Below are 15993 nucleotides of genomic sequence, written 5' to 3' on the forward strand. Positions count from 1 at the left end.
TAATATCAAATTACCCCATTTATACATTTTATGTATCTATTAATATGGACAACAGTTTCCTTCCCATTTTACCAGTAAAGTTTTGAATACAAATGTAACTTGGCCTCTCCCCATTACAGCTCAGCCTTCAGAGCTAATTGCCTCTCTGAACACTTAAGGACTCATTTTTCATTATGATGGTGAGCAAGGGGAAGGCAGATGGCATAGTCATGTTATTGATTTGATGATCCTTGCCTGGCTTGCTGGATAAATGGAACTGAATGTATGGTCACTGCATCTAGACTTTTAGGGGCTTCAAGGTTCAAGTCAAATTATACTAGACAGCAGGTTCAGGGGACATGAATCCATTTATTCCCCAAGGTTTCTAAACGATGATTCCAGGGACCATAGAGGACTCTTCAGACCCCCTCCCTGGAGTTTTCTGGACCAATTTAGGTCTTTAAGGAAGAATGAACATCCTCTCTTATGTTTTACTGGTGCTTTTGGTGCATGGCAGTCCAGGACATGCTGCCCATCAATTAAGAAAGCCTGCTCAATTTGCATGGCCTATGTTCATTTGCAAATTATAAGGCAGATAGATGGAGACACATTACTCACTTCTCAGAGGGTCATTAACTTTTTCCTTAAAAGCCTTTGAGAAAGACCATTGTGGCTTTAAGGAGTTAATGTGATTACAGTCAACACTTACCTTTTGTGGAATTACATTTCTACTGCTGTGTTTGAGCCTCCCTCAGGACTGGCATTAAGCATGAGTGCATATTCGTACTAACAATACCTCTGGAAGACACTATCACACCACTGAACTGATCTGAGACTGGATTGGATTTTTTTTCATTAAATTTTATAATTAAAAAGATGCAAATAAAAAAATCACACACAAATTAACCATAATCAAAGATGATCAGGAATTTTTATCAAAATTTGAATATATCTTCCCTGGGTTTTCTGGGGAACAACTGCTCTAATGATGTAGGCCCTAGAAAAATGTTTATGTGGTAAAAAGTAATGTCCATGGCTTTGATCCACATTTCATCACCTTGATGGTAAGAAGATGTATTTTTCTCAAACCACTTAACTTCTCATTATTCTGTTCTATTGTACCCTTGGCTGCCATTTTATGTGGCAGGTGTGGCACAGTACTGTTTGCTAAGAGGAAAATTATTATTTTTTCTGGTTAGATAGACCTTCACCATGGCAAAACAAACACTAAGAGCCAAATCCTCTGCATGAGGGATTCAGAGACCTTTGCTGTGACTCCAGCTCAGCTACAAACATGTCTCCTCCTATTCATGGCTCCATAGGCTTCTTTCTTGCAAACTGTGAGTTGGTAATAGGCAACCTCTAAGGCCATTTCTCAATCTCAAAATGACAGTTCTCTGCCATCAGGATTACCCATCCATCCTGTTTAATGCAGACCACAGAAGTCCTAATAACTAGCTTTTCTCTGTCCTGCCCCGTCCTGCAGCCATTTCCAAATAATCATTCAGAAGCTTAATATTAGTTACAAATGTTTGGCCTATGGCTCAGGCTATATTAGCTAGCGCTTACATTTAAATTAACACATTTCTAATAATAAAGTATTGCCCCGTGGCTGTGGGGTTACTGGTCTGCTGCCATGTTGCTCCTTGAGTGGCTGGATGGAGTCTCCCAGACTCTACCCTTCTTTCCTGTATCTTTGCTTGGATTTCCTGCCTGGATATATCCTGCCCTGCCATAGGCTAATCAGCTTTATATATCAACCAATGAGAGCAACACATATTCACAGCGTACAGAAGGACATCCCATGGCATAGGAGTCTAGGTTAGACATGGCTATGAAGGTACAGACTCACTGGTACGATCAGTGGCCTTATTCTGTCTCCACAAGATTAAGGCCTCCAAGTATGTCAGACACTTCCCAGCCTCCATGACCTTGAGAGATGTGTGTCTGCTGTTCAAGCCAGTTTGTTTATTGGGAAGCCTCACTGACTATCAGCAGGCTTCATTTAGAGTCTTTCAAACCAGGAATGGCAGTTTTATATAGAGTACAGTGTCACTTTTCATAAGAACTCCAAAGGGAAGGAGATGTACTCTTGATATTTGATTTATAGTCACATAACTTGCATCGTATTGTTTTGATTTTACAGCTCTCTTACTGTGAACGAATCTCGATCCCTGCCCTGACTTTGTGGTCACTGTCGGGCTTTAGCACCTCCCATTTCCTCCTTGACTAAAATAATCATTTGCCAGTCGATTATAGAACTACCAAAACGGGGTGGTGGGAGGGAGAAAGGACAGAGAAGGGAAGTGTGGGGGCGACAGGTCTCACGTCAGTGTGAGGCATCCTAAGTGTTTCTAACAGCTTAGCCTGAGAACATCTGAGTCAAGTTTTAGGGTTAGCACAAGACTGAAGTGTGCCTCATTAGCCATGCGCACTAGTCATCGGGTTTCTTATTGGTATTTTTCTTCACTTCTTTAACACATGAATCAATTTCTCTCCATTAACTATGGCACAAGGAAAATTTAAAATCTCAGACGGGAGAGACATGGCTGTACCACTGCAGAGTGACATTGGTCATAGAGAAGAAGCTTGATCTGTATTCAAAATCAGGTCGCTAATCCCTCTATTTATGCAAAGCCCCAGCTAACCCCAACTGAGATTCAGAAAAACACCACTGTATGTGAAGTTTTTCTGATTTTTAAATTCTGGCTCTGCAGTTATTTACTGTATGGCTGTAGGCAAGTGTCCAAACCTCCATGAATTCATTGTCCTCACAGGTTATAGAAACTCTACAACTTCTAGGGTTATAATAATATAAAGGTATTTGGAGCACAGAATAGATTCTGGACAATCTGTGTAATGATAATTACAACAGCGAGACCCAATGCTTTGATCATTTGCAAGGCTCTCTCCTTTGAGAATAACTAGTACGTGGACTTTCACTCCATAAAATTCAAATACATTTTTTATTCATCAAGTATGAAACCTAGTTGTATTATCTCAAATTTAAATCATACAGTTTTTTAAAATATCATCCAAGAAAGAAATAAAATTAAAATCATGAAATATAACATTTTACGACAGGCTTCATGCAGGGTGTGTTGGAAATACAGAATCTGCCTTAGTATTTTGTGTCATCCTTCACTTATTAGTGAAGAATCAGAATATTTTCTGATTCTACTGAATCTTAAATCTAAACAACTAATTTTTAACAGATATATTCCATCAAAAGTACAGTTCTCAGCTTAATTTTAGTCCTCAAGATATGTATCTTCAATGCTTCATGAATCAATAAAGCATAAAACCTAATCTACTAAGATTATGGGCTTACATTTGTATAGCATATATCTTTTGGTGAGAAGTTCTACATTTTATGACTAATCAATTTTACTCATCAATCAAATGTTTATCAAGCAAATACTAAGGTCGGGTTCCTGTTGGCAGCTTCCACCTGGGCATCAGGTATGGGGAAGCCCACAGTGACTGACACGTCAGAAAGTCGTAAAGGGAAGAGGAGCTGGGGCTGACTGAGCTCTTCCAGGATGGAACTGCAAAGCCTTCTGGGAATGGAGGTGACATCAGAAGGCGAGGAGGGAAAAGGCTTTCAGGTACAGGGACAGTGGTGAGTATGGTAAACACATGCACATACTCAGAACTGCAGGGAAAACGTGCGCACAGGGCCAGGTGCTGTGGTACATGCAGGTGATTGCACATATGGAAGATGGATGCTGAGGGATGGCCAGTCTGAGACCAGCTCAGGATACAGAGGGAGGCACTGCCACTCATGCTGCTGTGCACATGGGTAGATGAGGACTGTGGGTGCTGAGTAAAGAGGCTAAGTAATGACAGGGAGGGCTGCCCACCCTGAAGTACGTCTCTGGAGGTCTGTGAGGAGGAGTGATGGTTACAGTAGTGCTTTCCCTTGGCAGAAATCCAGGGTGTGAAAACGGCATGGTGGAATCAAGACTGGGAAAGCAAGGCCTGCTCTGTCTGCTGTGGGGTCAGATTCTGGGATTACAGTATCCAAAAGAGAGTAGAGAGAGGGAGGAGAGGAGAAGGGGGGAAAGGATGGTGGGAGGGAGGGAGGGAGGGAGGGAGGGAGGGAGGGAGGCAAGGAGAGCAGAGGTGGTCAGAGGAATGGGCAGACAGGAGAAGGGGAAGGTGACTTCGACTTTACATCTAAGCATCAGGACAGCGGGGACAGACTGATGTCACCAGGTGTGAGGAGATGGCTGCAGGACTGGGAACAAGCACACAGCACTTTCCTAACTGGATGGAGAGGACCCCAGAGGCTTGCTGAGGTCGGACCCAAGGGGACAGAAAGCCTTCTTGTCTGTAAGGGACTGGAGTCTGAAGTGCAGGGCAGAGGAGCTTTGGAGCCATGGCCTCTCCATGCATTCTAAGTAGGTACCTGAGAGGGGTCAAGGTACAGAACAGCAGGGCATGCAAATGGTTCCAGAAGCCGAGAAGAATATTCAGCATTCCAACACTCGAGCTGTCATGTGAAAACTGAGGAAAGGGCATCACTCATTACCACATACACTACTCCGTTACTACTACAGAACAACACTAGGTTTAGCAATTAGTGCTGTAATTTCACCTCCACACCTTTTGTTCATTGAACTTTTTAAATTATGGGTTTATTTGCATGATTATTTGTGCTATGTTTATATCTGCAAAGGCTGCAGCCTTTCCAAGCACACAGCAGATGCTTTAAATACTCGAGTGAATATAAACAGCAAGTAGATTCATAACAGCCAGTGCTCTGCATAGAGGATAAACTATTTTCTACTGTGGGTTTTGGGGCATTTGAATATCAAGTGTTCTCAGAGACAGTGTAATATTTATTAACAAGAATAATTTTAGACATTTGTTCTTACTTAATTACCTTCCTGGGTTCTCCGCCTAATTCTGTCATTTATTAAGCCATACTTTTTCTTTCTTTGTGAAGACTCATATATTGACTATGAGAAATATTGGATTTGAGGATAAAAGTAACTAACTAGTTGGTTTTTGTTTTTTCTTGTTTTGTTTTGTTTTGATTTTCGAGACAGGGTTTCTCTGTGTAGTTTTGGTGTGTGTCCTGGATCTCACTCTGTAGACCAGGCTGGCCTCAAACTCACAGAGATCCACCTGGCTCTGCCTCCTGAGTGCTGGGATTAAAGACATGCGCCACTGCCACCCAGCCTACCTGTTGGATTTTTATAATGAATTTTATTTAATAGTCATATTTCTCACTTCTGCCCCCTCTACTAGAGAGTGCTAAGATTGACCAACAGAAGTGTTTCTACAAGTGTGAAGACAGAGTGGTGGAACCATGAAGGAAGAGTCTGCTAGACTGAAAATTCCATAGACTTCTAGAAAATGGAAATTAGTTTGAGAACTGGTTTGAGAGGACAGGGTGTGTCACCGAGATCCGGCATTTCTGGAACCTGTCTCTAAATCACATCCTACTCCATAGGTGCTTGCTCAGCCATGTTCATGGCTGCACCATCCACAATAGCTAGGAAATGGAAACAATCTAACTGTTCTTCAACTGATTAACGGATAATGAACATGTGGTACATATACAGTATGGAATACTATTCAGCTGTAAAGAAAAATGAAATCATGAAACTTATAGATAAATGGATGGAACTAGAAAATATTATACTGAGTGAGGTAACCCAGACCCAGAAAGACAAATGCCTCATGTTCTGTCTTTGTGGTTCCTAGATTCAAAACTTTAGATGTGAGTATATAATCTGGAGTAACCATGGAGACCAGTAAAAGGGGACCATGGGGTGAGGGCAGGGCTCTAGAAAGGGGCAGGACACAGGTGATATGAGGGAGGAAATGGGGAAAGGATGACCTTTAACTGGGAGGGTAGGTAGGTGGGGGGATAAATAACACTGAGGATATCTTAGAAAGTCAGTGAAATCATATTGTTACATGTTCTCACAAAATTAAATGTTATACATGCATATATTTGAATGAAATTATGCCACTTGAGATGACAGTACTTCTTCAAGAAGAGCCATAGACTATATTTAAAAAATGCCGAAGGACCAGGCATGAGAAGCCTTTCAAGACATTTGTCTGAAGAGTCCAAGAGGTACCCAAAACAATACAGGCTACTGCCATTGCCCTTGGTTCCCTTCCAGAAGTTGAAGGTAAGTCCCTATTGCTGAAGACACCATGCACTTCAGATGAGCAACTGAGCTGGATCTGACCCAGAGCCTCCCTGGGGACTAGCTCTCATAGTACCCATAAGACACTATGCCAGCTGCCAAGGGAGAAACGCAACCATCCTCCTCAGCTCTGATGCCTGTTCACAATGACCAGCATGGCAAGACAGCCCCAAAGGTGGCACTTACATCTTGGGAGTAAACAACAGCAGTTGAATTGGATTTACAGCCCGCTCAACAGGGGGGATTCACCTCTGGCCCTGTAACCCTAACTAAGTACAGGAGAACTTACTGCTACCACTTTCCTAAACACTATAATGTCTAACTGCATTCTAAACATTTGTCCTTACTCCCACAGATAAGAGTAGCTCTGACGTCTTATCAAAAAGGCATCTTTCTTTTGTAGCAGACGAGGACATCACAGAAATCCACAAGAGGTCAGAATTTAGAGACCAACTGGTCATGAGTGCCAGGCTCCAATGGAGAGATCCACAAACCCGATACCTAAGGCCAAGGGAACATCGTGGGAGAGAGAGCAGAAAGACCCAAAGGGCAGAGCGCCAGGATGTCTGTTCTCTCCATGACAATGAACCTGCACCCATGAAATCTCAGCATTGTGGTTGCCCACACAAGACCTGGACAATGACAGCACCAGCTGACATGCCACCGTGGAGGGAGAAAATCTCACAAGACAGCTAATGACTACTGAGAGAAAGAATCAGTCTTCCTCAGGGATGAAGCCCCAGCTGGTCCAATACCAAGTGGTCAGCCCTAAAAGAGCAACACTAAATGGACTCAGGTTTTACACACACACATACACACACACACACACACACACACACACACACACACACATTTAAAAGTGACACTGTGCTAGCTAGGTTGTGGTTGTTTTTGTCAACTTGCTACAAGCTGGAATCATGCCTCCAACAGATTGCCTGTAAGCAAGTCTGTAAGCAGTCATTATTTTCTTGAATAATGACTGATGTGGGAGTACCAAGCCCACTGAGGGTGGTGCCACCCCTGGGCCCTTGCCCTGCATGGGACATGAAAGCAGGCAGGGGGAACAAGCCAGTGAGCAGCCATGGTCTCTGCTCCAGTTCCTGCTCCAGGGTCTGACTTCCCTCAGTGATGGAGTGTGAGCTCAGAGTTGTGAGCTGAGACAGTCCCTGTCCTCTCCAAGTTGCTTTGGGTCACAGTGTTTATCACAGTAACAGAAAGGTTGATTCAGAGAGAAGCTAACTAATCTTTGTCACTGGTAAGGGGTGCATGGGAAAATAAAGATTCCTTGCTGGTCCCAGGCAACCGGAAGCACCCGTTAAATGACCGAATAAACACAACAGCAGTTTGTAGAAGAAAGAACTGTGTAGTCAGTTTGGAGTGAGTCAGAGAATCTTCAGACTACAGCCCAGTCACAAGAAAATGACACAGCGAGTTGTAACACAAAACTTAGAAGGTCTTATTAATATAAACAAACCTGGGAGCCAGGTATTGGGGTAAACGCTGAAAGATCAGAGAGACAGAACAAGCCACAGCCAATCTCACCTCACCAATTTCTCAGTTGATCTTGTTTCCTCAGACTGGCAGCCTCTGTCTGAGTCCTCACCCGAATGGATCTCAGCTGAACTGCTGCTAAAAGCCCAAAAGCTTAAAAAGACCTCTAGTTCCTGGTCCTCACGACTTACATATCTTTCTGCTTCCTGCCATCACTTCCTGGGATTAAAGGCGTGAGTCACCATGCCTGGCTGTTTCCAGTGTGGCTTTGAACTCACAGAGATCCAGACGGATCTCTGCCTCTGGAATGCTAGGATTAAAGGCGTGTGTGCCACCATTTTCTGGCCTCTATGTCTGTCTAGTGCCTGCTCTGTTCTCCAACCCCAGATTAGTTTATTAAGGTGCACAATATATTGGGGAACACAATATCACCACAACTAGTTAGTGGCGAGCCTGGTCCCCACCTCAGGACTGGTAACTCTGTTGCTATAACTGACATGCTGAGTTCTTCTCATGTCACCATACACTCCTGTTGTCATGACACACAGAACCAGGCTTTCCTAGCATGTATGGTATGACAAGCACATATTTGCATTTTATCAAATTTCTACAGTGAAATCACCAGGAAAGACCAATGAATCTGGCTTGCTCTCCACAGCCCACTGATTAGCACAGACCCTCCATGTCTTTCTTGACTAGATTTAAGTTTGTCTGTTTGCTTGTTTGTTTTTGTCAGGACTGAGAGCTATATATAGAAGCACCTCATGTTTGTATTGAGGTCACAGTGGTTACAGGCTGAGGGTCCAAAGGCCCTAGGTTTGAATTCCAGCTCACTCATCTATTAGCTGAATGGAGTCTGGCCAAGTTATTCACTCTCTGTGGAGATTCAGATAAAAAGGGGAGTCACAGCAGCTTCACAAAGGGTCTGGAAGCAGTAAGTATGTTTGTGTATATATATGTGTGTGCATGGTGTGTATGTATGTGTACGGGTACATACTTTGTGTGTGTGCACACATATACACATGCATGTTTATGTATCTTAATACAACAGATGGCCCAGAATTGTTAGCCCCCCCCCCCTTAACTTCAAAGGTCTTTTTTATCATTGCTTTAAACAGGAAATGAATCAATGACGCTGTGGCTAGAATATCATTTTAAACTTTATGCAATACTTGTAGATTATTCCAAAAATGTCTGGTCATCTTGCCCAACTGTCTAAACCTAAATTGAGATACCACAGTCTTAGACTTCCCAGCACTGTTTTCCTTGTTAATGTCAGACATCCCACATATGCTGAGGAGTCAGCAGCTGAACTAACTGTGTAACTTGTGTTTCACCCCTGGGACCCACATAAAGGTAGAAGGAAAGGAGAGACCTCATAAGGCTACCTTTTACCTCACACATGTGCTGCACTATGTGCGTGTCCCACCACCACACACACACACCAATAACAAAATCTTCAAAAATAAATCATGCAGGAGGCTGGGTCACAGTAAAAGTTTGGTTTTAGTTGAAGCACATGGATTCATTCTATCAGTAGACATTTGGGGCCTGGGACTTTTAATCCAGTGAGGAACGTTAAGCTGCCTCTCATTAGGAGGACTTCATAAACTGTGGAATCCATAATCTTCCATCAGAGTCAGTAGTCATTATCTTTTCTAATTTGTGCTTCTCCAGAGGTCTACTTCCTTTGTCCATATTTCATCCTAATGTGACTCTAAAATGCTTGGGGACAGTACTGTCTGAGTGACTGGAGACAAGCTTGGTTCAGTGTCAGGCAGCAGAGCTACTTCATGTGTCATGTTTTCATGGATGCAGGTTCTGCAGCAACTGTGAGGTGAGGAGAGAAAGGGGCTGCATGGTGAACACATGCCAACAGTACAGATCTCACGGTAACCTCAGAGTCTGGTGTAGTTGGCAAGGCTGCTCACAGGAAACACACGCTTGCTGGATGAGCAAGGTACCTGATTAGTCCAACTCTACAGACATCAAACACAAACAAACAAAAAACCATTTAATATCGTGTGCTTTACTTATAAGCCACCTAAGGGGAGAATTACTCATGAGCACTGAAATATATATAGAAAAACAAAACACACACACAGACGTATATATAGACACACACATTTATACACATGTTCACACAACAGACATACACACAGACACACAGACATATACAGACACACACACACATACACACTCACTTACACCTTGGAAAGATTAGATTAGGAAGAAGTCTAAAGAGGAGGTGTCAAGAAAGGAGAATAGAATCTATGTAGAGAAAGCAGGAGAAAGGGAACGGGAGAGCAGTGGGTTGGAAAGAAGACCATGAGGAGGGCAAATAAGAACAAAGTTTAATGACATCATATTTGTATAGAAATGTCCCAAGGAAACCCATTACTTTGTATGTTTTTTAAAAAGTGAACAGATAATACCAAGAAAAAGATTAGCACCTGAGTAATCCAGAGGGCATGCAGTTTTTCTTTTGATCTCAGATTCGATGAAGGCCAAAGGCAGTTCACATTTTCAAGACATACACAAAAAGGACACCCCTGCTCATTAAATATTACAGAAATAGTTGTTAGTAGAAAGAGGCAAAGCACTTTTGAATCCCATAAGAGCACTAGCTGCCCCTGCAGGAGATGGCCACTAGAGTGTGTTTCTTGACACTTACTGCCAGGTGCTAAATGCAAATTTTAAGAAAGAGTATGGTGGTGAACTTAACTGTCACCCTGACAGGACCAAAGAAGACTCAGAAGCCTGGTAAGTGTCCTCTATGTGTGACCGATTTCATGGAGACAGTCTGTGACAGTCTGAGTGGATTTGGGAGGAAGGTCCACCCTCAACATTAGTGTGCTAAATGGGCGAGAACAGGTCTGGGAAAGGTGGCTGTCCTGAAGGAACCCACAGACTCTGCTTTCCAGCACAGTCACGAGATTGCTATTCTATTCTATCCAAAGGTTTTACTATAAAAAAAAATCAGTGATATAGCAAAGTTGAATTTTATTATGAACATAATGGATGCTGGTATTCCCATCACTTTTGAGTCTCCCATTGACATTTTTACTTTGCTTGCTTCATACCTGTCAATCAACCATCATCCTATCCACCCATTAGTATATCATGTATCTTGAAGGATAGTACCAAAGAACATTCTTACTCCTCCAAGAATATCTGGGCAAATTTATTAGGTTTTTAAAAAACGAAACAAGCAACAAGATTGTCTTGAATAATGCACAGAGACACACACCACATGCTTCACTTTCCAGGCTCTGGAGAAAGTATGAGAACTATTTCAGTGTTTCATCTACCTACCTAGAGCAGCCCTGTAGACATCATCATCATCATCAATTCCAATGCTTCAATTTATGAAGATGTGGGCTGTTAATTATAGAGAATAGTTCTCTGCTCCAGATGGACGGCTAGCAGTACTATTTTTCTTCCTCTGCTCTCTACCCTTGTCTCCCCAACTCCAATTATTCCTTGAGCATAGAATCACAGTGCTTTCTACTCCTAACTCCTCTCACCTAGAGCTCTATACTACCTAGTTCACAGCCTTGTCATGAAGATCAGATGTGAAAAATAGGAGAGCATTGTGTAGACACCACAGCTAAAGCAGCATTATCACGAGGAATCATAATGCCTCCCCCACAAGCAAACAGCTACAGTGATGGTCCACACAAATACGAGGCTTTTTAAAACCAGGCAAAGAGGATCTCAGAGGTTAAAGGGACAGAGAGAACATTGGCAGCTGCCTTTACTTCTCCCCGTCAGTAAGGCAGCTTGTCAGGGATCAAGAGGAACCTTGGTCTATATCACCTTGGCTTGTTTTCATTAGTGAAGTATTTGTTTTGGAAATCTTCCCAGCTTTAGAGCCATGCTTCCATTAGCTGGGCACAGAACTATAAATATCCATCACATCTGACCAGTGTCAAAGCTTCTCCTGTGCGCTGTTCACCGGGGTAGTGCTGAAAGAACAGACACCCACCCAGTGTTTAAGAGGGTGTGCATAGGATCTCTTTTTTGAGTAAACATTTACTGTTGACTTTTGGATAGAAATTCTTGCACTAAGACGACCTCAAGAGTGTTGTAAATGAGGAATTGAAGGCTGTTGGGAACTGTTCACATAGGGTAGTTTGGTAGCACAAGATACTTAGAGCTTAAAAGATGTAAAGAGGTATGTTTTCCATTTTGGGAGGGGATAAATACAAACCACGGCAAGGTCAAAGTTAAGTTGGGGAGTAAGCAAAGATAAGTAAGTAGAGAGGCAAGTTCATTATCCATTACAGTCACAGAAGCTGCCAGGACCCTGGCACTTTGTTTTATGTATAAAGGAATTGAGGAGAAAGATCTGGAATCTCTCTTGCTCTTGAAAACATTCATTTCATTTAGAGTTGACCAGAAAAGACAATCATAATATAAAAAAATTTCTTTTGGATAGATGGACTATAACATGTAAACAGAGAAATGAGTGTCGCATGTGATCAGACTACCAATTACATTCACATTGAGTGTGTTTACAGTATGGATGGCATCCTAGCTATGAGGAAACTCCAAGACCATACTTAAACAATCAGCTCCAAAACCAAAACATGCTTTTCAGGCAGGGAACTGTGACTCAGAACAGGACTCACTGCGCTCATCTGAGGGAAAGAGAGCGCCTAGCCCATCCCACTCACACCGAGATGTTCGCAATGAGCTGTTGTCTCCTGATGGCACTGAGTCTCCTAAACACACACTCCCCTGGGTTGGTTCCACATCAACAATGCAAAGTTTTCATCATAGCTACAATTTGGCTTCCTATAAGCCACACATACTAGGAAAAAGGAAGCTGGCCAAAAGCATCAAGAACTTGTTTCCGTGCTAGTGAGTGTTCTCACAACAATCAAATTACAACACACTACACAAATACACATACATCAACAGGTGTTTATACAGGAAACACTGGTGAATGCCTAAGTATAGAATGCACATATTTGTGTGACAGTTTACATGCTAATAAGAGTTCATTATCATGTTCTGAGTTAGAACCTGGTCAGGGTCCTGACAACAGTGACTTCAGTGCAGCTGTTTTGTCCTCTCAGCCGAGTGGGTTTAACTACTGTTGGCTCATGCATCATACCTGACTGCCCAGGGGGCGGAGCGCCTGATGATCCTCTCGGTAGACACAGGAACACAGTCAGGACGGCAGCTCTGTTCCCAGCACAGGGTTCTATGGCTATTGGTTTAGGTGCACCCTGAAAAGGAAAACCCACTGTAAGTTTGCATAGGTGACATGGCCTGGCTAATTTTCTTTGCATTTCTTTGCAAATAGATTTGGCATATCTATCTTTAAAGACGAGTTCCATGTATGCATGCTGAATACACCAAACACAAGTGACATTATTGCCAATGTCAAGCAAATTGCCAACATTCAAGAGTCTACCCTTTTAGCAGTTTAGCAGACAATATAATGTTGTTACATACAGCCCTCCTGCTGTACAACAGATATCTAGATTCAGTCACCTTATCAACCTAGGTTTATGGTCATTGCTCTATGCCGACTTCTCTATCCCTTCCTGACCTAGTGACCACATCTCTGTTCTTTATTTCTGTATATGTGGCTTAAGGGAACTCCATATATAATGGAGAGTTCCATTATCTATGTATCTATATATCTATAAACATGCACTTCACATACACATACCTGCACACTCACCTCTTTCCCACTTGCACACAATTATATACATATTTTGGGCTCAAAATAACTAAAGTGACTTTTGAGACATTACAGGTTATCATCTTAGCCTGGGAATGGCAGTGTGGGCTACATTATTTAAAGAATTAGAGGTGGGAGTCAGCTGATATGTCAAAGTGGTACCTCTGCATAAAGGCAAAAATTAAATAGAAGAAAGACAAATAACAGAAAAAATACCTTCAATTATTAGAACAAATAATTTATTCAGTTTTTTCTACTTAAGATATTTGAACTTTTGAAGAAATATAGACATATGTAATCATTCACCTAGAATATTCTAGAATATTGCCATTTCCAGAAAGCTTAATGAGGCATTAAAGATAAAATATGTCTCCTTTTATGTAAAACTTAGACTGAGTTCCCAGTTACAACACTTTTATGTGGTTATAAAGGATTTCTCCTTTATAGCAACATAAATCTCATGTATAAAATTTTCCTCCTATAGATATATTTTGGAAGTTTTCAATACAAAGGTGGCAGCGGCCAGGGTGGGAAGCGAAGGGCCTTAAAATGTTCAAGATAGTGCGATCAGCCATGCTGTTTTACTGGCACCAAGTTACACGATCTGATGGTCTGATACTTTTAAAGTTTACATTTAATTTAACAGATTAAGTTTTGGAAATGTTAAGTCAGAATTAGCATAAATACATAGGTATTATCCAATGATGTAAATATTTAGAGAATAGGCTTGTCATATGGCAAGACTAACTGAAAAAATGCTATGAAATTTCCAACCATATTTCTAGGCAACTGAAATGTATTTTAATTTAATAGATGCAAAATAGATGTAAAGGTCAATTTGCTAAAATATACCAAGAGAATGTAAAATGAATTCCAGGTTTAAATGATAGTAATTTATTAGAAATATCAAAATCTCTTTCATTGTAGATAAGAAAAACTGATGATTGTATCAACAGACAAGGTTATCTTTGCTTTTTTGTTTTCTAGCGCTAAGTGCAACAAGCAATACATTTAGTTTATCCAAAGTCATTAAAAAAACTGATTACAGAAACTAGAATGGCAGAATTTGAATATGACTAAAGATTTTTGAGAAATGGTGTGGTTTGGTGTGGGGCTTTAGGAAAAAATCAATGGTTTGGGAGTCCATTTGGGAATCTTGTTGCCAGGCTACCTTCCTACATTTTGTTTTCTGAGACAGGGTTTCTCTGTGTAGTTTTGGTGCCTGTTCTGGAGCTCGCTCTGTAGACCAGGTTGGCCTCGAACTCACAGAGATGGCCTGGCTCTGCCTCCTGAGTGCTGGGATTAAAAGCGTGTGCCACCGCCACCTGGCTTCCTACCTTTTAACACTACAGGAAAGACTGTAAATTCCAAAAGACCAACTGAAGGAAAACTTAGTAAACTGTAAGTTTAACTGTGAGTTTCTGGTGGAATACTGCTTAATCATGCAACACTTTAAACTACAGAGACCGCACCGGAGGACAAAGGGCATGAGAAACCGGACCATGGCACAGGAATTATGCCATTATGCCTATGGAAGACCTAGTCTGTAGAATCACTATCCTCCTCTTCCTCTTCCTCCTCCTCCTCCTCCTCCTCCTCTTCCTCCTCCTCCTCCTCCTCCTCCTCCTCCTCCTCCTCTTCTTCTTCTCCTTCTCCTTCTCCTTCTTCTTTTTGAAGAAGACACAGGGTTTCTCTGTGTAGCCCTGGCTGCCCTGAAACTCACTCTGTAGACCAGGCTGGCCCTGAACTCACAGAGATCCACCTGCCTCTGCCTCCTGAGCGCTGGGATTAAAGGCGCGTGCCACAACACCCAGTTTGTAGAATCATTCCTAGACTAATTCTCTCACTCTCACTTTTGCTGTGATCATATAGAAAATACCTTTAAAAACCTCTCTGTGTTGATAAGCTATGTAAAAGATTAGGCCGGGCGGTGGTGGCACACGTCTTTAATCCCAGCACTCGGGAGGCAGAGCCAGGCGGATCTCTGTGAGTTCGAGGCCAGCCTGGGCTACCAAGTGAGTTCCAGAAAAAAAAAAGGAGATTAAAATTCTATTTTAAAAGCAAATTGGCTTACAACTTGGTCTATATTCAGCTCCAAGAATTTTCATAGAAGGATATTAGCAAAACATGAATTATTCATTATGTTTAAAATATTAGTTACTAGCCAGTTCTTTGACACTTCTGGAAGGAATTCACATAATTAAAAATTTTGTGAAAGAATTTGTGACAATATCAGTTTAAATATGGGGTTTTAAATTTAAAAAAAAGAAAGAAACACTATATAACATTAGAAATTTACAAAAGAAAGTGGCAACATGCTACACATGATAATATTTTGGATAACCTGAGGTTTGTCAGTTGTTTTGTGACAGACATGTAGCTGTGAATCACCGTCACTTCACAATGACATAACACGCTCAGAGAACCTTGCAATTTATCGTGGATTTTCCAGGGCCGCCCTGAGGGGAGATAAGGCTCAGATCTGCTGCTGCCTGCAGCACTCGGCAGCAGGACTGACTGCAAGGCATTTCCTGTTTGTTGTGCTGCAGAGAGCTGGTGTAGAAAACACTGACAATGATGAAACGTGCTGCAGCCCTAGTTCAGGAAGCACGCGGCATGGACACCCACACGGAACTGCTGCTTTGCTGGAGGTTT

The 15993-nt window shown here is 42.0% G+C and overlaps 1 protein-coding gene across 3 annotated transcripts in view; it reads right to left on the reverse strand.

Moving 5' to 3' along the window:
• Nucleotides 1–15993, reverse strand: part of LOC131901485 (synaptonemal complex protein 3-like) — a 132612-nt gene that overhangs the window by 44812 nt on the left and 71807 nt on the right. For all 3 annotated transcript variants that reach the window (XR_009376654.1, XM_059252613.1, XM_059252614.1), the window contains one exon: nt 12763–12877. The gene's annotated coding sequence lies outside the window, so the exon portion shown is untranslated. The remainder of the gene's footprint in view (nt 1–12762; nt 12878–15993) is intronic.

The sequence above is a fragment of the Peromyscus eremicus genome, unplaced genomic scaffold (genome assembly GCF_949786415.1).
Source record: "Peromyscus eremicus unplaced genomic scaffold, PerEre_H2_v1 PerEre#2#unplaced_91, whole genome shotgun sequence".
Classification (NCBI taxonomy): domain Eukaryota; kingdom Metazoa; phylum Chordata; class Mammalia; order Rodentia; family Cricetidae; genus Peromyscus; species Peromyscus eremicus.